The 20,737-nt window shown below is 37.8% G+C and overlaps 1 protein-coding gene across 1 annotated transcript in view; it reads right to left on the minus strand.

Annotated features, from left to right (window-relative positions):
• Positions 1-331: 331 nt before the first annotated feature.
• Positions 332-20,737, minus strand: part of C/EBP (chorion specific C/EBP) — a 38,565-nt gene continuing 18,159 nt past the window's right edge. Inside the window, exon 2 of the mRNA XM_028173695.2 lies at positions 332-897. The gene's annotated coding sequence lies outside the window, so the exon portion shown is untranslated. The remainder of the gene's footprint in view (positions 898-20,737) is intronic.

Genomic DNA, 20,737 nt, shown 5'->3' on the forward strand with positions numbered 1-20,737 from the left:
TAAATAGTGTAGTAATAGGTGTTCTTACTTGTTATACTAAAGTGATATGCCTATTAATTCACATTAATATCATAAGACGGAAAACTATTTAACCCTTGCCAGAAAAGAAGAAGAAAAAACAATTATTCTATGGAAAAAAACATTCGATAACTGATCCAATATTATATACAACCAATTTACATTAAGGACTAAATTAATCTATTTACAATATAAAATATTCTTATCATCTAATAGAGGGAAACAGGATATCAAAAGTTATATATTTTTCTTTTTATAAATTTTCCATTATCATCTCAGTCATTTTTCTTTGACCAACAATGTACAAACATTCTTTGAACTGCTCATTATTATTATGTATATAATATCAGTCTCAATATTCATGAATGCATGACTGAAACAAATAGACCTATGAAATATTGCGTGATTTTTTGTTGTCTAAACAAATCTGTACGTACGTTTTACGATTGTGGTCGATCTGTTGAAAATTTAGCTAAACTAGCATCGTTTTGGCTATTATGAAATGATATGATGCGCGGTGAAAATCAGACTCTGCGTTGTCATAGACAGGGTTTTGTTTACAATGGCAGTGATCGTGCGAGAGCAACTCGTCCACCGGCCAACACTTTTGAGATCACTTCTTTAGGCCGAAGACTCGCTGGTCACATACAACGATAAGTAAGTAAAAAACAAGATGATTCTCTTAACTTTTTAGCCTCGATTAACAAAAAAACTTATCCGCTGTATAACCTAACCATGTATATGTAAATAATAAAATAAAAGTAAACAGTAAAAATCACATAGTTATAATTTCTTTAACTAAACTTGTCGTTTGCATCGAGTTTAGTTAATACTTTTATCACACGGAGGCGTCCATGAGGCTCCGCTGTATGACTCCATCTGAAGCAAAACAGAAAAGGTATCGTTAGAGAAACGCAAGAAGTCTTCAAAGAACAAAACAATATGGCAAACCTTAACAATCTGCTAAATAATTAGGTGACAAATGGAGAAAAGAAATTAATGTACCAGGACTTAATAAACAATAACAGCTAAAACATTGGAACCGCGAATTTGTTGGTAACCGAAAATATACAATACTTTAATCACTAAAAGAATTTGTAATCGACCGATTCATTGTTATTCGATGCAAAAATCACAACCATCGTAAGTAGGAAGTGAGCAAAATTCTTACCTAATAAATATTTCGGGGTTTTGGCGCGATTCGTAACACGAATTGACCGCCACAGACCTACATACTATTAACGGAGCTCAAAAACCCATGGTCCGAAAACAGTGTCAGCCATTGCATAATCACGGAAGATTGCTGACACACTTTCACAGGTTATGCAACTCCAAAATCTGTTTACGTAACAGCCCCAAAAACCTAATGTCCCACTGAGTTACATCATATTCACACTAATATCTGACGTCTAAAGTTGAATGTTAGTAGAAAGTATGCCGTGCGAAGCGGCAATACCTATCTATTCACATTGGCATAGATTTAAAGATCACTCGGTTTTTGTGCAATCTTTATGATTTAGAGGCGATTCATGGTTTGATTTTTGATATTGCCGAATTACACATCCGATGTTGTTCAAGATATTGGTGTCAATAGGATCGCTTAAGGTTATCTTTTACAAGCACTTGATAGGGCTATTTTGTAGGGAAGATAGCCACGATCTCCTTTGAAAGTAAATTCATTGTATTTCGATTTTTGAATAGAAATAATAAAAAGCAGGTATGTAAATAGGTTATGTCAGAATTACTTACTATCAAAGCACGTAAAGTAAAAGTTAAAAATATATTGTAAATACTTTAAATTGTTTTAATTTGATGTAATTTTACTGAAATTATTGTTTTTCTTTAAATAATTTAAAGAATGAAAGCACGAAATGTGAACAATGCCGCGTGTATCCGAAGTACCAGGGGATCATAATATAAAAGAAAGTAACATAAAATGGTATACGCTATCGGCTATCCCGGTCGAGTATGCACACGAGTGCATTACCCGCTTTCGGGTGCCGACCCGAGGGCGTTGAACCCGTGCTATGTGATTTTTTTATGAGTCCTCTAGTTGTGAACAACTTTTGAGTTCATGGCGTTTCTCATGCGGCGTAATTTTGTACAACAAGATCGACTTGTTCGCGTTATGGTTCATATTTTAAATAGCTGTTGATAAAGAAGCTATAAATAGAGTTACGTTTTGAGACACTAAGAGGTTTTAGCGGTTATTTTTAGTTCGACCTTGTGTCTAAATTGAATCACGATGTTCTGAGAGATCGTAATATAAATATGAAAAACAAGTAATCTCAGGATCGGTTGTCGCTATTATCAAAATACATAATTGTGCAGTAGATTATCCTCTCGCAGGTCTGCTGGAAGAGATTTCTTAAAGAAATAAGCAGTGCCTTTGTACATAATTTTCCTATTACTCTGTACTATGTCTTCTTTTCTGTGTGTACATAAATAAATAAAAAATAAATAAATAGATTAAATCGTTAAGAAATTTGGTATAAATAATGCTTCTTTTTTTCTATCAACAATTGTTTTCATATAAATACCCAAAATTTCAATGTAACGATAACGATTCTAAGGTACGCATGTGAATTGTTTATTCCACTATAATCTTAAAGTGTCAAAAAAGATCGGTGTCTATGGTAGCTAGAATCTTTACTTATACTCGAGAGATATTAACAGTTTTTTTTACATTATTTTTCGCCACGACGTTTTTTCCATCCACTTACGTTATGTCAGCATAATCAGGCGAGTAGGTGAGCTCATGGGGCTCTAACCTGATGATGTTGCTAAGACTCTAACACTAGCCCTAGCAAGAGTATTGCTTCGCAGAATCTGCCACCGGATCGGAAACGTGCTCACTGAGAAGATCCGGCGAGAAACTTAGTGGGCTATCAGTTCCATAGACAGTTCAAAAAGGCGAAAGGCGGCCTAAAAGGCACGAACGAGCCCTTGAGAAAGGATTAACGGAGGAAAATCAGAAATTGATCTACTAGGGACAAATGAGCGACAAGGAAGTATTAATGACTTGCGGAGATACATACTGAATAAAACCGAAATAACATAATTATTCTAATAATTAATAGTACTAAGTATGTAGCACGAACCCTCGAGAAAGGAAAATCAGAGGAGGAAAATCAGAAATTGATCTACTAGGGACAAATGATCGGTAAGGAAGTAGTTAATAACTTGAGGAGATACATATTGAATAAAGCCGGAATACTTCCATTATTCCAAAACAGATTTCACTCCGCTGTGACTGTCGCACGGTATATAAAAATTATCGCGTGGATTTAAAAAAAAGTATTCTATACAAGCAAGGGAAGACGTAGCGTGGGACGCCCACTGGCTAGGTGGTGCGATGACCTCAAAAAGTGGACAGCAAGAGGTGAATGAGGAAAGCCGAGACCAGGCTCAGTGGTGTAGATTGGGAGAGGCCTATGTCCAGCAGTGGACGACTGTGGGCTGATGCTGATGATGATAATGCCGATATAAACTTTGAACTTAGCGTCGGCACAACAAAAAATCGGTCAAGCCATTCTCAAGCGATGTCTTCACTCTCAAACATATGTGCCAATTAATTTTAAGCAAATCCAATTAATTTATTATATTCTTATCCATGATAAAAATTGTCCCATATGTTAATCTAGGTTATAAGATATTTATAAAGTATCTTTGTTCGAAATTTCATTCAAATACATTCAATAATTTTTACGCCATTAAACAACAAACATACAAACTTTTACATCTATAATATTATACACAGTACAATACATAGATTAGTAAATATTAGTATGTTATAAATTAGTATTGTTATGGATAATCTATTGCTAGTTTTTTTCTAACCCCTTTTTTTTAACAAAAATCATGAATGCAAGAATCGAATAAGAATAGGTTTAGTGGTTTTTTTAATTATATCTCCACTGTAGACATACGTGTCTATGGCCCACCTGATGGCGTATGGTTACCGTCTCTCGTTGACCTCTGTAATATCACAGCTAACCTCGATGTCTACTGCTGAACTTATATTCTCCGAAAATTTCTAACGTATATTTTATAAGCGGACGCCCCGAGAAATCGGAGTTCACATAATTTTTGTATCGACGCGTCACTGTCATCAGACCAGCGCGAGTGATGACGTAATCACGTCACACAAAAATAATGACACGCCTACTGTGCATCACGTATGATCGACATAGAATAGACAGCGCAGATGCGGCAGGTTCGTTTGAAATATTCGAGTTTTTGTGTAATGTGGCATCCGGCATACTGGTATTAAGTTTGATGTCAAAGCTGGTAGGTAGCCTTGAGAGACTATGCCAGCGTACCTAGCGAGTAGGCGAGTTCTCGGGTCTCTAACCAGATAACGTTGCTAACACTCACTCTAGCAAGAGCAGTGCTTCGCAGAATCTACTACCGGATCGAAAACGCGACCCAATGGGAAGATCCGGCGAGAAACTCAGTGGGCTATGTCTACGGGCTAGTCTACACGCGGAAGCTTTCGTCACAAGCGACAGCTTTGACGAGAATGGTTACCGGTGCGTGAGATTCCTAAAAGCACCGTTGATGACTACACTATTTCTAGATTTAAGAAGTCTTCCTAATTAATTACCGTTTACAATTATATTTACTGGTTAGTATGAGCATGGCTTAGTCATACGCAAGTTTTACCCGTAACTATGCCGTGCGTCTGAGATAAACACTAAATAAAGTCATAGAACCAAAAGGTCATAAGTCCATCGCCGACGTCACTGCAATATGACTCATAAGTCGTTTGAATACAGTGGAAAAAGGGAAGTAAGCTCTGTTTGCATGTTACAGTATTAAAATAAAATAAGGCTTGAATATTTTTAAATTAAGTTTAATTTGAATAGTACTAATTGTAAAGATCAAAAGGATATCCGAACTTTCAGATCTGGCATCAATATCGTTTATCGAATTCAAGTGTAATGAGCCTTCTACATATAAGCAGCTATTCTATAACACAGTGAAAGTGCGACGCGGTGATGCAGTCAATGTTGTCATTTGAGGCGCGTCGTCCCACGCGTTCGCACGTGTCGCGCCTTATATAATACGAACATTAATTATGTATGAAGGAAAAACTTGTCGTCCAATTTATTGAAGGAACATAAGAAACGATCTTTCGTCTGGTCATAGAATAAGACGACGATAAGATCACGATTATAAATTTGATAAGATTCGGTTATCAGACTCAAATAAGATCGGAATTATAATTCTTCAAATTTAATTTTTCATTTCAATGCTCCTACCTTTTTTGCTCTACCTATGCTGATAGCCTTGAGAGGCTATTTCAGCTTCTCCTTGACGTGTAAGTGAGCTCACGGAGCTCTAACCGGGAGTGTTGCTAACACTGGCCATAGAAAGAGCAGTGCTTTGCAGAATGTACCACCGGATCGGAAACGCGACTCACTGAGAAGATCCGACGAGAAGCTCAGTGAGCTGTGTCTATTGACTGATCAATAATGCCTTAGATATTAAGTCCGTCAATGTAAATATTACTTGAAGTGTAATAAATAAATTTTGCGTAGATACTAACGTAAGCCCGCATATTCTGTCTAGTTTGGCTACGAAGCGGCCCAGCAGCAAATAGCCGTAATCCGCTACAATTGGAACCCCGGCCTTATGTTTAGTTAATCCGACATTTTGAAGAGAATCAAAATCATTTCGCACTGTATTTCTTTATTATTATTCTATTTCATTCTCCCTACAAATTATCAGTATACCCAAAATATTTGTAAGGTGTTAAGGCATTCAAAGATTCCGTTACATAATAAAAATACATATGAAGTTAATAAAAGCGTATTGAAATTGGATCGATGTCCTTGGACCGTGGTTACTAAATAGCACAATGCTAAGTGTATAATAAACATGACTTTCAGAAAAACCTAAAAACAGGGGCACTTACTCAGTATCGAACCTGCGACCTTCTAAAAGACAAACACTATACCGCCGAACCACATGCGTGATTGCACAAAGAGGGAATGAGTTGCTCGCTCCGGGCATTTCAATATTGCAATAATAGTTACATTATAATACTCATTGTAAAAATGAATATTTAAACAAAATCTATTTAAAAAAAACTATTATTTAAAAAAAAAAGACATGCCCGCTGAGTTTCTTGCCAGCTCTTCTTAGGACGGAGGTTAGTTTTTGTGAATTGGCGGTAGTTCTTTTTGACGTTCAACAAGTATGTACTTTCATTTATGATGAATAATTTATTTATTTATTTTGATTTGATTTGATAACTGTAAGCATGAACGTATAAGAGCTGTTACAGAGACCTCCAATTCAAAGTGAGTCAAAAGCTTCAAGTCAAAGAAAAGTACAAGGGAAAGTTCGCGAAAAGCTCGCGCGAATAATAGACATCAACGCATGACCTTTTGCAGAAACGATAAACCGTCACTCACCTCCACTGACGAAGAACATCAAGGTTACTTAGTTAAGAATTTACTATTTATAAAAAGATTTTTTGTTAAGTTAGAAAAAGGAATGAACTCACAGAACTCTTTGTGTTAAATAATTACCGGAGACCATAATCGCAAAAATCCTCCACCCTGAGAAATCGGATCACCAAACTGCGTCACTTCACATAAGTGATACTATTCCTATTATATACTATTCCTGATATACTATTCCTCCGCCCATCAGACAGGATAGCGAGCGACGAGTCCAGCTTTCTCTAGCTGCTATGTCATTAGCTAATCTTCTCCAGTATCCTCCCATGTCCATTGATAGGGGACCATGAATATTCAATCCGAAGTCATCATTTTTTTTATTGCTTAGATGAGTGGACGAGCTCACAGTCCACCTGGTGTTAAGTGGTTACTGGAGCCCATAGACATCTACAACGTAAATGCGCCACCCACTTTGAGACATAAGTTCTAAGGTCTCAAGTATAGTTACAGCGGCTGCCCCACCCTTCAAACCGAAACGCATTACTGCTTCACGGCAGAAATAAGCAGGGTGGTGGCGAAAATCTTAGGCCAACTTTGTGCTGACGGCCTTTATACAATGCTACACCTCAATTGGGAACAATTTGTGTCTGACTGCGGGATTTCAACACTGACACAGTCGCATCAGCCGATACGGGGCGTCTTATCTGTTAGGCCACGGCGACTTCTGACTTTCCTTTTGTATTCTTTTCTTTTAAAGCCTATAAATAAATTTATGAAGTATTCCAACTATTTTCTCGTAGCGTTCGATACGCTGATTGTACGTATGGTTTATCAAATGCTAATGACCTAATTATTGGATGTTGATCATTATCCTACGAGGAATTCTGATGACAAAACATTGTAGTCTTCAACAAGAGTGCAATCTTTCAACGACGCCAACAAAGAATAATTCAGATAAATTCCGTGGTTTAAGGCTATGGATCACATTTTAGATTTAATATTTAACCGACTCTGTAGACATTGATGAGGTCAGAGACAAATTAAAAAAAAACGAATCGTTGCCATTATTGCAAGTATTATAATTTCTTTAACTTTGGAAAATCGAAGATATCATAAAATTATTTATATTGGCACTATTTTTTTATTTTCTAGCATAGATGGACGAGTTCACGGCCCAATTGGTGGTAAGTGGTCACTGGGGGCCGATAGACGTCAACTACTTCAATGCTGTCGCCCATCTTGAGACTAACTTCTAAGTATATGCTTTTACAGTACAACCCTCCCTTCAAACCGGAACGCATGACTGCTTGACGGCAGAAATAGGCAGGATGGTGGTACTTACCCGTGCGGACTCACAAGACGTCCTACCACCAAAAACCACATCGTATCCAGCATTACGAGAATCAAGTTCTAGAATTTTCCATTTTATTCACTAAAACAATATCATAAATGTATTCTTATAGATAAAACGGATCAACATATGACTAATGTGATTCTATAGGAATGCACTGATAATATGTCTGCGGTTTATTTCCATGAGGTCGCGACGTCAATTTTTCTCGTGACATTCAAAGGGAATGTGATAATGTCGTGACGACAATTTATCGTAAATGTCCAACAGCATTATAACTTTACAAAATTACAAAAATAACCAATTAAATGTGAATTCATATTTAAATGGTTCTATTTTTATTTGTACCAACTCAGATACGATACGACAATTTTATCGTGACGATCGAACGATATGAATCATCGATCGAATAGAAATGTGCACAAATAATTTTTATTTTAAACTAGCTGACCCGGCAGACTTCGTAGTGCCTTAATCGAGAAATAAAAGAGCTAAACTTTTGTATAAAATGAACTTAAAACAAACAAAAGGAATCCGTCCGACGGGGGATACATCAAAGGAAAAACAAAATTGTTATTTTTATTTAATTCCGAGCATTTTCATATTTATCTGGCTTTTAAACCTTCTCTGGACTTCCACAAATAATTCAAGACCAAAATTAGCCAAATTGGTCCAACCGCTCTGGAGTTTTAGCGAGAATAACGAACAGCAATTCATTTATATATATATAGATTTCAATCTAGTTGTATGATCTGAGAAATATCTGAAAAATTTCTCGACTCAGTCGATATTTTTTTTAGAGTTCCGCATTGTTTTATAAATAACTATTTTATTAAATAATACGTTATTTTTTTACATAGATGGAAGTTATGATTGATTGACAATGTCCCTGATTGACGGATCTGAGGAGTGGATCAGGGAATCTTTGAGTTGTTTAAACAAGCCATTACTGGTAGCGCGTAATATAAAATCTGCCCTAAATACTACTGGGTTCCGCTTTGAAAGGACATACGAATAATAATATGATATTTGGGTTCCGTTAATCAATTTTCCGTCGGGTTGTTTTTAAGAGCGCCCGTTCAGATAAAAATGAAAAAAGGTTTAGAAATCGAGATAAAAATGTGTATTCGCTCTTTGACCGCTAGACAAAAATGTACTTACAGTCGAAAAATTACAGACAAAAGAAAAAACAGACATTCAAAATCGTGATCAGTTCTATTAAGTTGTATGTCAATTTTGTGAGCATTTTTAGAATTAGTTTTATTTAGAGAGTTGATCTAAAACTTTGAGTTACAAGAATAGAATCAACGATTTTTAGTCTTAAATCATTGTTCTGAATAGATTGTTTATTGTGTTGGATGAGCCAGTTTTTGGTTAACCTGGGTTAATGTGGTTAGAACTCAGAAACCTTACAACGAAAATTCATCAATTTTCTCTAAGACAACGTCGGAGTCGGTATAAAATCAGCAGTCTGGATTCATGTTGTCATTTCTGTTTTGCGCGAAATGAAGGCTCTATGTGTAATGTCCATTTGGCTTATTGCTTAGAATGAAGTAGTCTGTAATGAAAAATCTGGTAATACTAAACCATCGTGTGGGATTGTACAAAATCTCTCAAATTCGCTATGTGACGACTGTCCCAATGATCACAAACTCGCCCTGCCAATAAATGATTGAAAACTTATTTTCTTCTTTAAGTATGCCTGTCTCAATACGAAAGTATCAATGAGATATGTTTGTTTGTTTGCACTGATAGTGGTATGTGTGTCACTGTTATCACAAGTTGCCCTAAATTTACGAGTGGCCACTTCAGTATAGTTTTTTTTATATATATATAAATATCGCGTAAAATAATAGTTGTCTGTTAATATTCCTGTAAGCGTATGGATTTTTGTTAGAGTTTTAAAGTATTGTTTAAAGTATTTATTTATTTATATTTATTTATAGATGGGTGGACGAGCTCACAGCCCACCTAGTGTTAAGTGGTTACTGGAGCCCATAGACATCCACAACGTAAACGCGCCACCCACCTTGAGATATAACGCATTACTGCTTCACGGCAGAAATAGGCAGAGGTCTTACTACCAGTGATTACGCAAATTATAATTTTGCGGTTTTGATTTTTATTACACGATGTTATTCCTTCACCGTGGAAGTCAATCGTGAACATTTGTTAAGTACGTATTTCATTAGAGAAATTTGTACCCGCCTGCGGGATTCGAACACTGTTGCATCGCTAGATACGAACGCATCGGACGTCTAATCCTTTAGGCCACGACGACTTCAAGAAGCCTAACCGACGTGGTGTTGATGTTTCAGAAGTGGCAAATAAAATTGTATTATTTACTGGTTGTGTAAATCGATTTAATGTTCATAATGACGTGTCTACATGATTCCTGTGACTATGAAAATGAATTTGATATCGAATTGTGAAATTGACCACACGGTTCTCGATTCGGACCTACATTTTTTTTAAACCATAGGTGTATATAGCAATTACAATCGTAATTTTATTGTACATGAAAAAAAAAAGTGATAAATATACTAGAGTAACATCCATTAATAATTTAATTGGCCATAAAAATCCAAGCCGCCAATGGCTAGGATTTTTATGGCAATGTTTAGGTCACAGATTTTTTTAATTGATTATGTTGGTGGACGAGCTCACGGCCCACCTGATGTTAAGTGGTCACCAGGGCCCATAGACCCGTAAATGCCGCCACCTACCTTGAGATATGGTCTCAGTTTTTACAGTACAACCGCTGCCCCACCCTTCAAACCGAAACGCATTACTGCTTCACGGTAGAAATAGGCAGGGCGGTGGTACCTACCCGTGCGGACTCACAATAGGTCCTACCACCAGTGATTACGCAAATTATAATTTTGCGGGTTTGATTTTTATTACACGATGTTATTCCTTCACCGTGGAAGTCAATCGTGAACATTTGTTAAGTACGTATTTCATTCGAAAAATTGGTACCCGCCTGCGGGATTCGAACACCGGTGCATCGCAACAACGAATGCACCGGACGTCTTATCCTTTAGGCCACGACGACTTCGACGAGTTTTTACAGTACAACGGCTGCCCTACCCTTCAAACCGAAACGTATTACTGCTTCACGGCAGAAACAGGCAGGGCAGTGGTACCACTCACAAAACGTCCTAAAACCAGTAAGCAATTCGTTTTATGTACCAGGATAGCATACAATATTAGATGTAGCGCTTTTAAAAAAAATTCCAAATAATCTCATTCCTTTTTACCGCCTTCGTATTACGTTCGAAGCTTCCAGAATTCAAAACAAAACGAACGAGCTACTAACGAAGGAATAACAACGGCCTCATTTCGTTTAGGGAAATATCGCAATTGTCAAAAAGCTGTTTCGCAGTTGGCCCTCATGCTCGACTCCACGTGACGGGACGGAATGCGACCGAAACGTGCACCCCGGATAAAGTTGAACCGGATAGGGAAGCCTTGCGAATATCCCGAAAAAAAATATGACCAAAAGAAATTTCTCCGCCTCTTTCCCAACACCGCGTCGGCGCGGGTCATCCTTAATCGGTTTTATCACTTATAGAATTTTGAACACGTAACTATAAATAATAATAATAAATAAATATTTACAATCACGCCACGTTAACTGGTCCCGTGATAAGCTCGTAAAGAACTTGTGTTACAGGTACCTGATAACGGAAATAAATGTAAGATTTTTATTATACACATACATATATTTAATATACATCCATAACCCTGGAAAAGCCATTTAAGTATATTTACCATATAAATATTTTCCCTTGGCGGGATTCGAACCCGTGACCCCCGTGTGTTGTGACCATGTCACTTACCACTACGCCAGACGGCCGTTAAGTCCTATGTCCTTAAGTCAAGGCACATCGATTCTTGAAGGTCACCGATGATATTTTGTGTATATAAACATCGCTATACCAGACGTCCGCTGTAATTAAATCCAGGAAAAATTTTCAGGGAATTGCCGAATAAATGACGTGATTTGAACTATTCTATATAATTATTAATACGTGAAGCAAAAACTTTGTATCCCTTTTTACGAAAATTGCGTGGACGGAGCAGTATGAAGTTTCCTATACTTATAAAGAATATAGAGAAGAAGTGCAGAATACTATTTTTTTTTAATTATGTCTAAAAAATACATTAAATCAATAAAAAAAAAACATTATACATACTAGCAAGTATTTGAGACAACACAAACATAAAAATATACTCTTTGTTTACTGTCAAATGTCAAATTTTTGTTATTGTTTAAAGTCTGTGGTCAAATTGAGAATAGATATAATATTGTTTGCCTTTAATATTATTTATCTATAGTGCAGTTTTGGCGAAATCTGTGACTATATTATAGAAGTATACTTAGTGTTTGACAGTAAAAGCATAATGTTTAAACTTATAATTCAATTAATTAAAGTCGAATTTCGACTACTGCGGGACCACTAGTTTACATAATTACGTAATTACCGGTAATTTCTGAGGTCCATGTAGACAGCTGGTCCTCGCGCTAGTCTACGGGAAAGGCGTTTAAAATCCCACACAGAAAGATATGTACATCCCGCCAACAAACCCGGTGCAGTCATTGCGTCCCAATTTAAAAAGCGAGACAGTCGTCGTGCCTCATCTAGTGATGCCTATGGGCTCCAAGATGACAGTTGGATAACTGGATAACAAGGTGAAATTGGCTATGTTTGTCTACTGATCTATAGCAATAACATTAGTGAAAATCTTTGAAGGTCCTCCACAGTCTTGCCCTTGGCATTGACGGGGTCCGTTACTCTACCAGTCGAAACAGCTCGAAAACTACACGTAACCTTCAGAAAGCCGTTCAGAACTTTCCTAATTTAGTAATAACACCGCGTATATAAACCGAAAGTCACATTAAAAGCGTCGCGCGACAACAAACGTGTGCGTGGGGCAACGAAGTTTCGGCGACGTCGCGGTCACGTTGGGACCGACGCGGCTTCAGACCTGCGTCCGGTCCACGTGGTCTCCGGCGAGGGCTTGTTTGGAACTTTCTCGTAAATAAATAAAACGCTGTACGAAAATGAAGTGAGGGCAGCCGGGTAAATTACACTTGAAGCCATCATGAAGTCTAAAGATTTTTTTTCGGTCAATTGTTCGCATGGACGTTGAGGTGTTAAGTGTCAGTTTTGGATCTTCGTAGACTCTGCAACTGCTTTGCGTCAGATATAGGCGGCTTGGCGGTAGAAGGTAAACCATATGGGTAAAAAATATCATTTGCGATATTACGGGTGCTCAGGGGTGGTTACGAAGCTCCCGACTCATCTGGTGGTTACTGGAGTCCATAGACATCTACAGCGTAAATGCCGCCACCCACCTTGAGACAAAAGTTCTAAGGTTTCAGTTTTTTAACAGTACAACGGCTATCCCACCCTTCAAACCGAAACGCATTACTGCTTCACGGCCGAAATAGACAGGGTGGTGGTACCGACCCGCGCGAACTCACAAGAGGCCCTACCACCAGTAATTACGCAAATTATAAGTTTGTGAGTCTGATTTTTATTACACGATGTTATTCCTTCGCCGTGGAAGTAAATCGTGAACATTTGTTAAGTACGTATTTTCTAGGAAAAATTGCTGCGTACCTGTTTGTACCTGCTTGCGGGAATTTTACACAGGTATAATCGCGTCGCTGGCTACTACTTCCACCGGTCATCGTTCTCGTCGAACCCATCGCTTGCGACGAAGGGCTCGGCGAGTAAATTAACCCACAGACACAGCTCACTGAGTTTCTCGCCGGATCTTCTCAGTGGGTCGCGTTTCCGATCCGGTGGTAGATTCTGCGGAGCACGGCTCTTGCTAGGGTTCGTGTTAGCAACGTCATCAGGTTTGAGCCCCGTGAGCTCACCTACTAGTTAAGGTTACGCTGAAATAGCCTCTCAAGGCTATCAGCTTAGGTAGATAACAAAAAAGCTACTACTATAGCGGGCGTCTTAACCATTAGGCCGACGGTAGTGCACAAGCAGTAAATGTATCTTCAATATACCTATATCAATAAGGATAGTTGACAGCAGAAAAAGGCTCATTAGAAATTATTGAACAGAAAAATATCTTACTTACATTAAAATTAACTAAGAACTGGTTAGTAAAATCGGAACAGTACTTAGCTGTGTGCTTAGTGAGTGGAAAGTTTGCCTACGTTTGCCGCTAGGGGCGCTGTTCCAACTGCATACAAATTTGAGTTAACTTTTACGCTATCGAGAACGTTAAAAAACTCGCACTAACCACACTGGCATAGTAACTAAATAGTTGAGTGTCGTAAAGATAAGCGTTACTGTGTAAGGCATGCGTGCACCGTCACGTGGTGACGTCGGTTCGTCTGTGGTCAGCGGGCCTGAATATACAGGCGTGTTTTTTTTTAAAATATTATATTATTATTTTTTGTCTATATTTTTCCACGAACCGATTTTGTGGTTTACCTATGAATAGTGCGTATTAGTTCTAAATATACATTTAAAAATTGTTTTTTGTGTTTTCAGATAATGATTTCAAATTTTTATAATTTTTAAAGTATATTTTTTTATATAAGGATTACTGGTGCCCCGGAAGCCGTTCCAATTTTACCAGGACATCTGAGCGAACAAAGGCTCCGCCAGGAGGGCCTAAAAGAAACTCTATGTGTAAAGATAAATCTAATATACAATACCACGGAGCGATTCAGATCTTTTTAGCCGACTTCAAAAAAGAAGAGGGTTATTAATCCACAACCTTTTTCTAGTGTTTCTCGCCTACTCCCATTTATATTTGACCAAGTTCCGACCAGTAGTTCACTAGTTATCCTTTATAATGCATATTTAATTGGATTCGAACCACATCGATGATATTCGTCGTTTTATTCAGAGGCAGTCCGTTTTTGATTTTATTAAAATTTTATATTTTTTTATTTTTTATTGCTTAGATGGGTGGACGAGCTCACAGCCCACCTGGTGTTAAGTGATTACTGGAGTCCATAGACATTTACAATGTAAATGCGCCACCCACCTTGGTCTCAGTATAGTTACAACGGCTGCCCCACCCTTCAAACCGAAACGCGTTACTGCTTCACGGCAGAAATAGGCGCGTTGGTGTTACCTACCCGTGCGGACTCACATGAGGTCCTACCACCAGTAACGAATGGTACATTTTTATTTTTTTTAATCTACCTCATAAGTTAAGCATAGCTTTAACTTTTGCGTTTGTCTAAATAAGAAATACGCTACGCCTATTTCGATTCGACCGTGCTAATATTGGATGTTAAAAAAAAAAAGAAAAGACTTCTCCTTAAATATTTTGCCGACATTAATGGATATTAAAAAAAAACAATAAACGGAAAGACTTCTCCTTAAACATTTTGCCGACATCTGAATTACGCACAAAACGGCGTGTCATTGAGTTATTTTAGTGAATATCAGTTCTTCCTGTGTTAGCAGCTTATCACAGTTATACGAACAAGGGAATTATAATTGTAAATGATATAATAATAACTAGGCTAATATATGAACGCTCAATTTCAAGTGGCCGACTGTCCAGCTGTGTGATCCGTATAATAAAAACTGTATGCAAAGTTTCTTTTATTGTTACAAATATTTTTCTTCTTTGTCTCAACCTTATCCCACTAGGTGGGGTCGGGACAGCGAATTTTTCTATTCTATTCTCTTCTATCAGCCGTCTTCTCAACACACTGGTGGTAGGACCTCTTGTGAGTCCGCCCGGGTAGGTACCACCACCTTACCCATTTCTGCCGTGAAGCAGTAATGCGTTTCGGTTTGAAGGATGGGGCAGCCGTCGTAACTATACTTGAGACCTTAGAACTTATATCTCAAGGTGGGTGACGCATTTACGCTGTAGATGTTTATGGGCTCCACTAACCACTTAACACCAGGTGGGCTGTGAGCTCGTCGAACCATCTAAGCAATAAATAAAAAAACCTCACTCCTCTCTCTCTCTCTCATATCGTCATTCACACACTCCATCCATGTCGTCTTCGGTCGACCTCTCCCCCCTCTACCTTGCACTACCATTTCCGTACATCTCCTAGTCACATGCATCTCCTCTCTACATATACAGATTAACTTATAGTACATGCAATAGGCAAGGGCTTGGCTCTATACCTGTAGCATCGTATTGCGTGCCGTAAGGTCGATATTAAAAAATACTAGTGTTCGTCCAGTGGTTGAAATTCGACCACAATTGAAGACATGAGTGGATGAAGGGGATATGTTATACAATTTGTTAAGTTTGAGAAAACGGGCCTCAAACCTTTGATTACTTGTAATTTTTCTTTGAACATTACTCCTTCATCACATGCATTTTTTTTTATTGCTTAGATGCGTGGACGAGCTCACAGCCCACCTGGTGTTAAGTGGTTATTGGAGCCCATAGACATCTACAACGTAAATGCGCCACCCACCTTGAGACATAAGTTCTAAGGTCTCAAGTATAATTACAGCGGCTGCCCCGCCCTTCAAACCGAAACGCATTACTGCTTCACGGCAGAAATAGGCGGGGCGGTGGTACCTACTCGCGCGGGCTCACCAGGTCCTACCACCAGTAGCAATTACTAAAAATTACCTTTAAACCTGGAATGTTAAGGTCTAATACGGTTTATGGGCACATAACACCTTGATTCAATGTAAAATCACTCAAAACGGTACTTAGCCCCTTCATCCACTCGTGTCTTCAATTAATCGAAATTACAAGTTTGTACATTATTATGGTTCTATTGTCATATTTCTATAATCATCATTGTTCTATAATCACAGATTTCGCCAAGGCTACACTATAGACAAATAATATTAAAAACAAACAATATTAATCTCTTCTCAATTTGACCACAGACTCAATAAACAAAAGATATGTAAAGAAAAGTATATGTATGTGTAAAATACACGGTAGTATGTGTAATGTTTTTTTTATTGATTTAATGTATTTTTTATGCATAATTAAAAAACAATATTAGCATTCTGTACTCCTTCTCTATGTTCTCTATAAGTGTGGGAAATTTCATACTCCTCCGTCCGCGCAATTTTCGTAAAAAGGGATACAAAGTTTTTGCTTCACGTATTAATATATAGATACTCTCGTCATATGAGTAAATTTCGCTATCAGATACACATGTATTTTTGTGTCGTTGATAGGCACAGCCCACCTTGTGATAAGCGGTTACCGACGCGTATGTGTTTCGTTAATGCCAAGGGCGAAACCAGATGGTGTTTTATTAATCTGTATGCCATTATTGGCTTGAAATGTTACCTTAACTTCAACTTAGTCACTCTCGTACAAAGAGAAAGAGAGAATGCTCTGCTATATAGACTTTTTTATTGCTTAGATGGGTGGACGAGCTCACAGCCCACCTGGCGTTAAGTGGTTACTGGAGCCCATAGACATCTACAACGTAAATGCCCCACCCACCTGGAGATATAAGTTCTAAGGTCTCAGTATAGTTACACCCTTCAAGCCGAAACGCATTACTGCTTTACGGAAGAAATAGGCGGGGTGGTGGCACCTACCCGTGCGGACTCACAAGAGGTCCTACCACCAGTAAGGTAATATTAGAGAATATTAATACATATATATCTAATTATGTTATATAGATGTAAATTTTGTTTATAAACTAATGTTTGTTTGTGATATCTTGTTACCAAACTCTTTATTGAACTGCGGAATTATAGGCGACAATATTGTTTACACTTGTAGAAGTTTTAAGTGTGTGGTACCCATTAGGCCAGTGGTTCTCAACCACGGTGTTGCGACACTCCGTTTTGTGGCAAGGCCTTGTCACGTGTGTATCCGATCCGCCGGAAAATACAAGCGCTTACTGGATGTTTTTAGTAAAACTAAAGTTAAGTAGATTAATTATGTACTATGCCTTCAACTATAAAACATTATGGAAGTAATCTATATATTAATACGTGAAGCAAAAACTTTGTATCCCTTTTTACGAAAATTGCGCGGACGGAGGAGTATGAAATTTTGCATACTTATAGAGAATATAGAGAAGAAGTGCACAATGCTAATATTTTTTTAAATAATGCATAAAAGATACATTAAATCAATAAAGAAAACGTTACACACACTACATACCATGTATTTGACGCACTCACGCATACATACTATTTATTGTCAAACTTTTGGTCTTGACGTCTGTTGTCAAATTGAGAACAGATTAAATATTGTTTGTCTTTATTAATATTTTTCTATAGTGCAGTTTTGGCGAAATCTGTGATTATATTATAGAAGTATAATAGTGTTTGACAATAGAACCATAATAATGTTTAAACTTATAATTTCAATTAATTATAGTCGAATTTCGACTACTGCGAGACCTCTAGTAATAATAAATAACTGAGAGCAAATCACGCGCGTATTTTTTTTTCCTAGCTAAGATGATAGCCTTGAGAGCTATCAGCGTTACCCTAGCGTGTAGGTGAGCTCTCGGGGCTCACACTGGCCCTAATAAGAGCAGTGCTTCGCAGAATCTACCACCGGATCGAAAACGCGACCCATTGAGAAGATCCGGCAGAAACTTAGCTGGCTGTGTCTGTGGGTATCACGCACGGTCATCCGGCCCTAGATTTGTTTACCCTCGGTTATGGATACCAGAGACTGCTATACATACTTATATACGTTCAAATATATACATTTGTAGATAATAAACATCCACTCAAAGAACAAAAGAACCTGTGACCACATGAACGTTTGTCCGATGCGGGACTCGAACCCACGAACCTCGGCGCGTTGGTCAGGGACACTGTCCTTAACTACTGCACCACCGATTCCGTGAAATTCTAAGTACGTAAGGATGTATGTATGCGTCGCTAAGTAAAAAAAAGTTTTGGAACCACTGCACTAGAGTAAGTTTGACGTTTGAAAAAAATACAGTATTTTCATTTTAATAGTAATTAAGAGTCGGGGTTGGATGTGGCATTCGTACCCATAAAAGTAATTGTATTTGACGACTTACGAAAACAGAAGGGAATAACCATTATGTGCCATTTACTTCACTTTTTCAATTTCCGTGTTTGACGTATTTTTTTTTTATTGCTTGAATGGGTGGACGGGCGTGAGCCGTGACGGGCTGTGAAGCCCACCTGGTGTTACCGGAGCCAATGAGAACCACCAAAGTGGTTACTGGAGCCCATAGACATCCACAACGTAAATGCGCCACCCACCTTGAGATATAAGTTCTAAGGTCTCAAGTATAGTTACAAAGGCTACAACCTTCAAACCGAAACGCATTACTGGTTCACGACACAAACAGGCAGGCTGGTGGTACCTACCCGCGCGGACTCACAAGAGGTCCTACTACCAGTAATAAAAGTACAATTATACTGTCCTAATACTCCTCACATATAAAATACATGTTATATAGTCCGTGTTTAAATTAATATTAACATTGTGAGATTTTTTTAATGCAGTTAACTACAAACTATGCCTATGTATGGAAGATGAATAGTTAATAATATTACCAGGTATAATAAGATGTGCTATGATTGCCTTTATAGTGTTAATTAAGACTTAAAATTCAAGGCATTCTAAAGCATTGTTTTTTTTTTTTTAAGCGTTTAATAAAAAAACCTTTGTTTTTTTCTGTTGAGGAATATATTATGTATATCTATACTAATATATCTATACTAATATAAATCTACAGTGGTTTTTCCGTTATAACTACTGAACTGGTTGCGCCAGCGTCATAACAAATTTGTGGATAGATGTTTTATAATAATATGGCAGCTATGACACTTTTCCCTTCCCCTTCCTCACCCATCCCCCGCGCCCTGGATTGGCTAGTACGAGCGACGCGGGCTCACACAGAAAAAAAAAAGATATGGCGGTTACCTAGCGCGCGCTCCGCATTACAGAAAGCAGTATTTTGTGATGTAATTATTGAAATGGCCTAAGACTTTATTTTTATACAATATTAGTGTCAGTGTATCACAGTGTCGTGCAAGAAGAAGATACACCAACTGGCTTCAAACACTTTTAGCAGCCGTGATTCGGACGACTCCATCCTCTCCAGGTACGGCGTTTTCCTTCACAATTTCCCTCGGGTTGTGTTCCTTTGTTTCTTCCCGCCACGACCCGAGAAAGTGTCATAGTTGAACAACGCAACTACAGTCCACTCATTTTTGTATTAGGTGACCGTTACAATTTGGTCTGCCAACCGCATAGCGCAACCATTATTTAGTGGTCCATTTCGAGCCGGATTCTGAACTTACATCGTCTCATATTAGTAATCTAGCATTATTTGTATTTAATTCCATAGGGAATTAACGCACCGCAATTAAATACTTATTTAATATAGAAGAAAAACCCGCATTTAGGTATTTAGTTGTAGGTAGATTTAGATAGCCTAGGTAAACGCCATCTTTCACACACATTCGCTAGACGCTGAATGCGTAGAAATTATATTTATTTAATTAGTTTTTTCGTATTCGAAAACGCATCATAGATATCGTAAGAGTTTACTTTGAACATTGTGATCTTGTGATTAGCTACCTTCCCATTATTTTTATGTTCACAAGTTATTCACTCGCTTCGCTAACCGCATTTGAACATACAAATACCTACCTACCAAATTGGTTTGTTTTGATTTATTTGAATGAATAACATAATACATACATCGTTCGTGTTTAAATATTTGTATGTTATTATATTTTATTATCATTTTTGATTTAACTAGGACAGAGGCATAACCTAGGTCGTTTGATATTGTCTGGTTGTTTTATTCTCAACGCGCCAATAATAGCAACTTTTATAGTAGTAGCTGACTAACTATTTTAAATATTATTATTATTAGTTTATAAGACGACGAGCGCTGCGCTTGCACCTCGCCGCGCGCCCCCTCGCCCCTGCGTCGTTCGTCCGCCCGCGTCATTTAGTTTATTCACAAAATTATTTGATTTCTCGCGCTGTTTTGCAGATTTTATTTTGT

The sequence above is a fragment of the Bombyx mandarina genome, chromosome 20 (genome assembly GCF_030267445.1).
Source record: "Bombyx mandarina strain Sakado chromosome 20, ASM3026744v2".
In the NCBI taxonomy this organism is placed as follows: domain Eukaryota; kingdom Metazoa; phylum Arthropoda; class Insecta; order Lepidoptera; family Bombycidae; genus Bombyx; species Bombyx mandarina.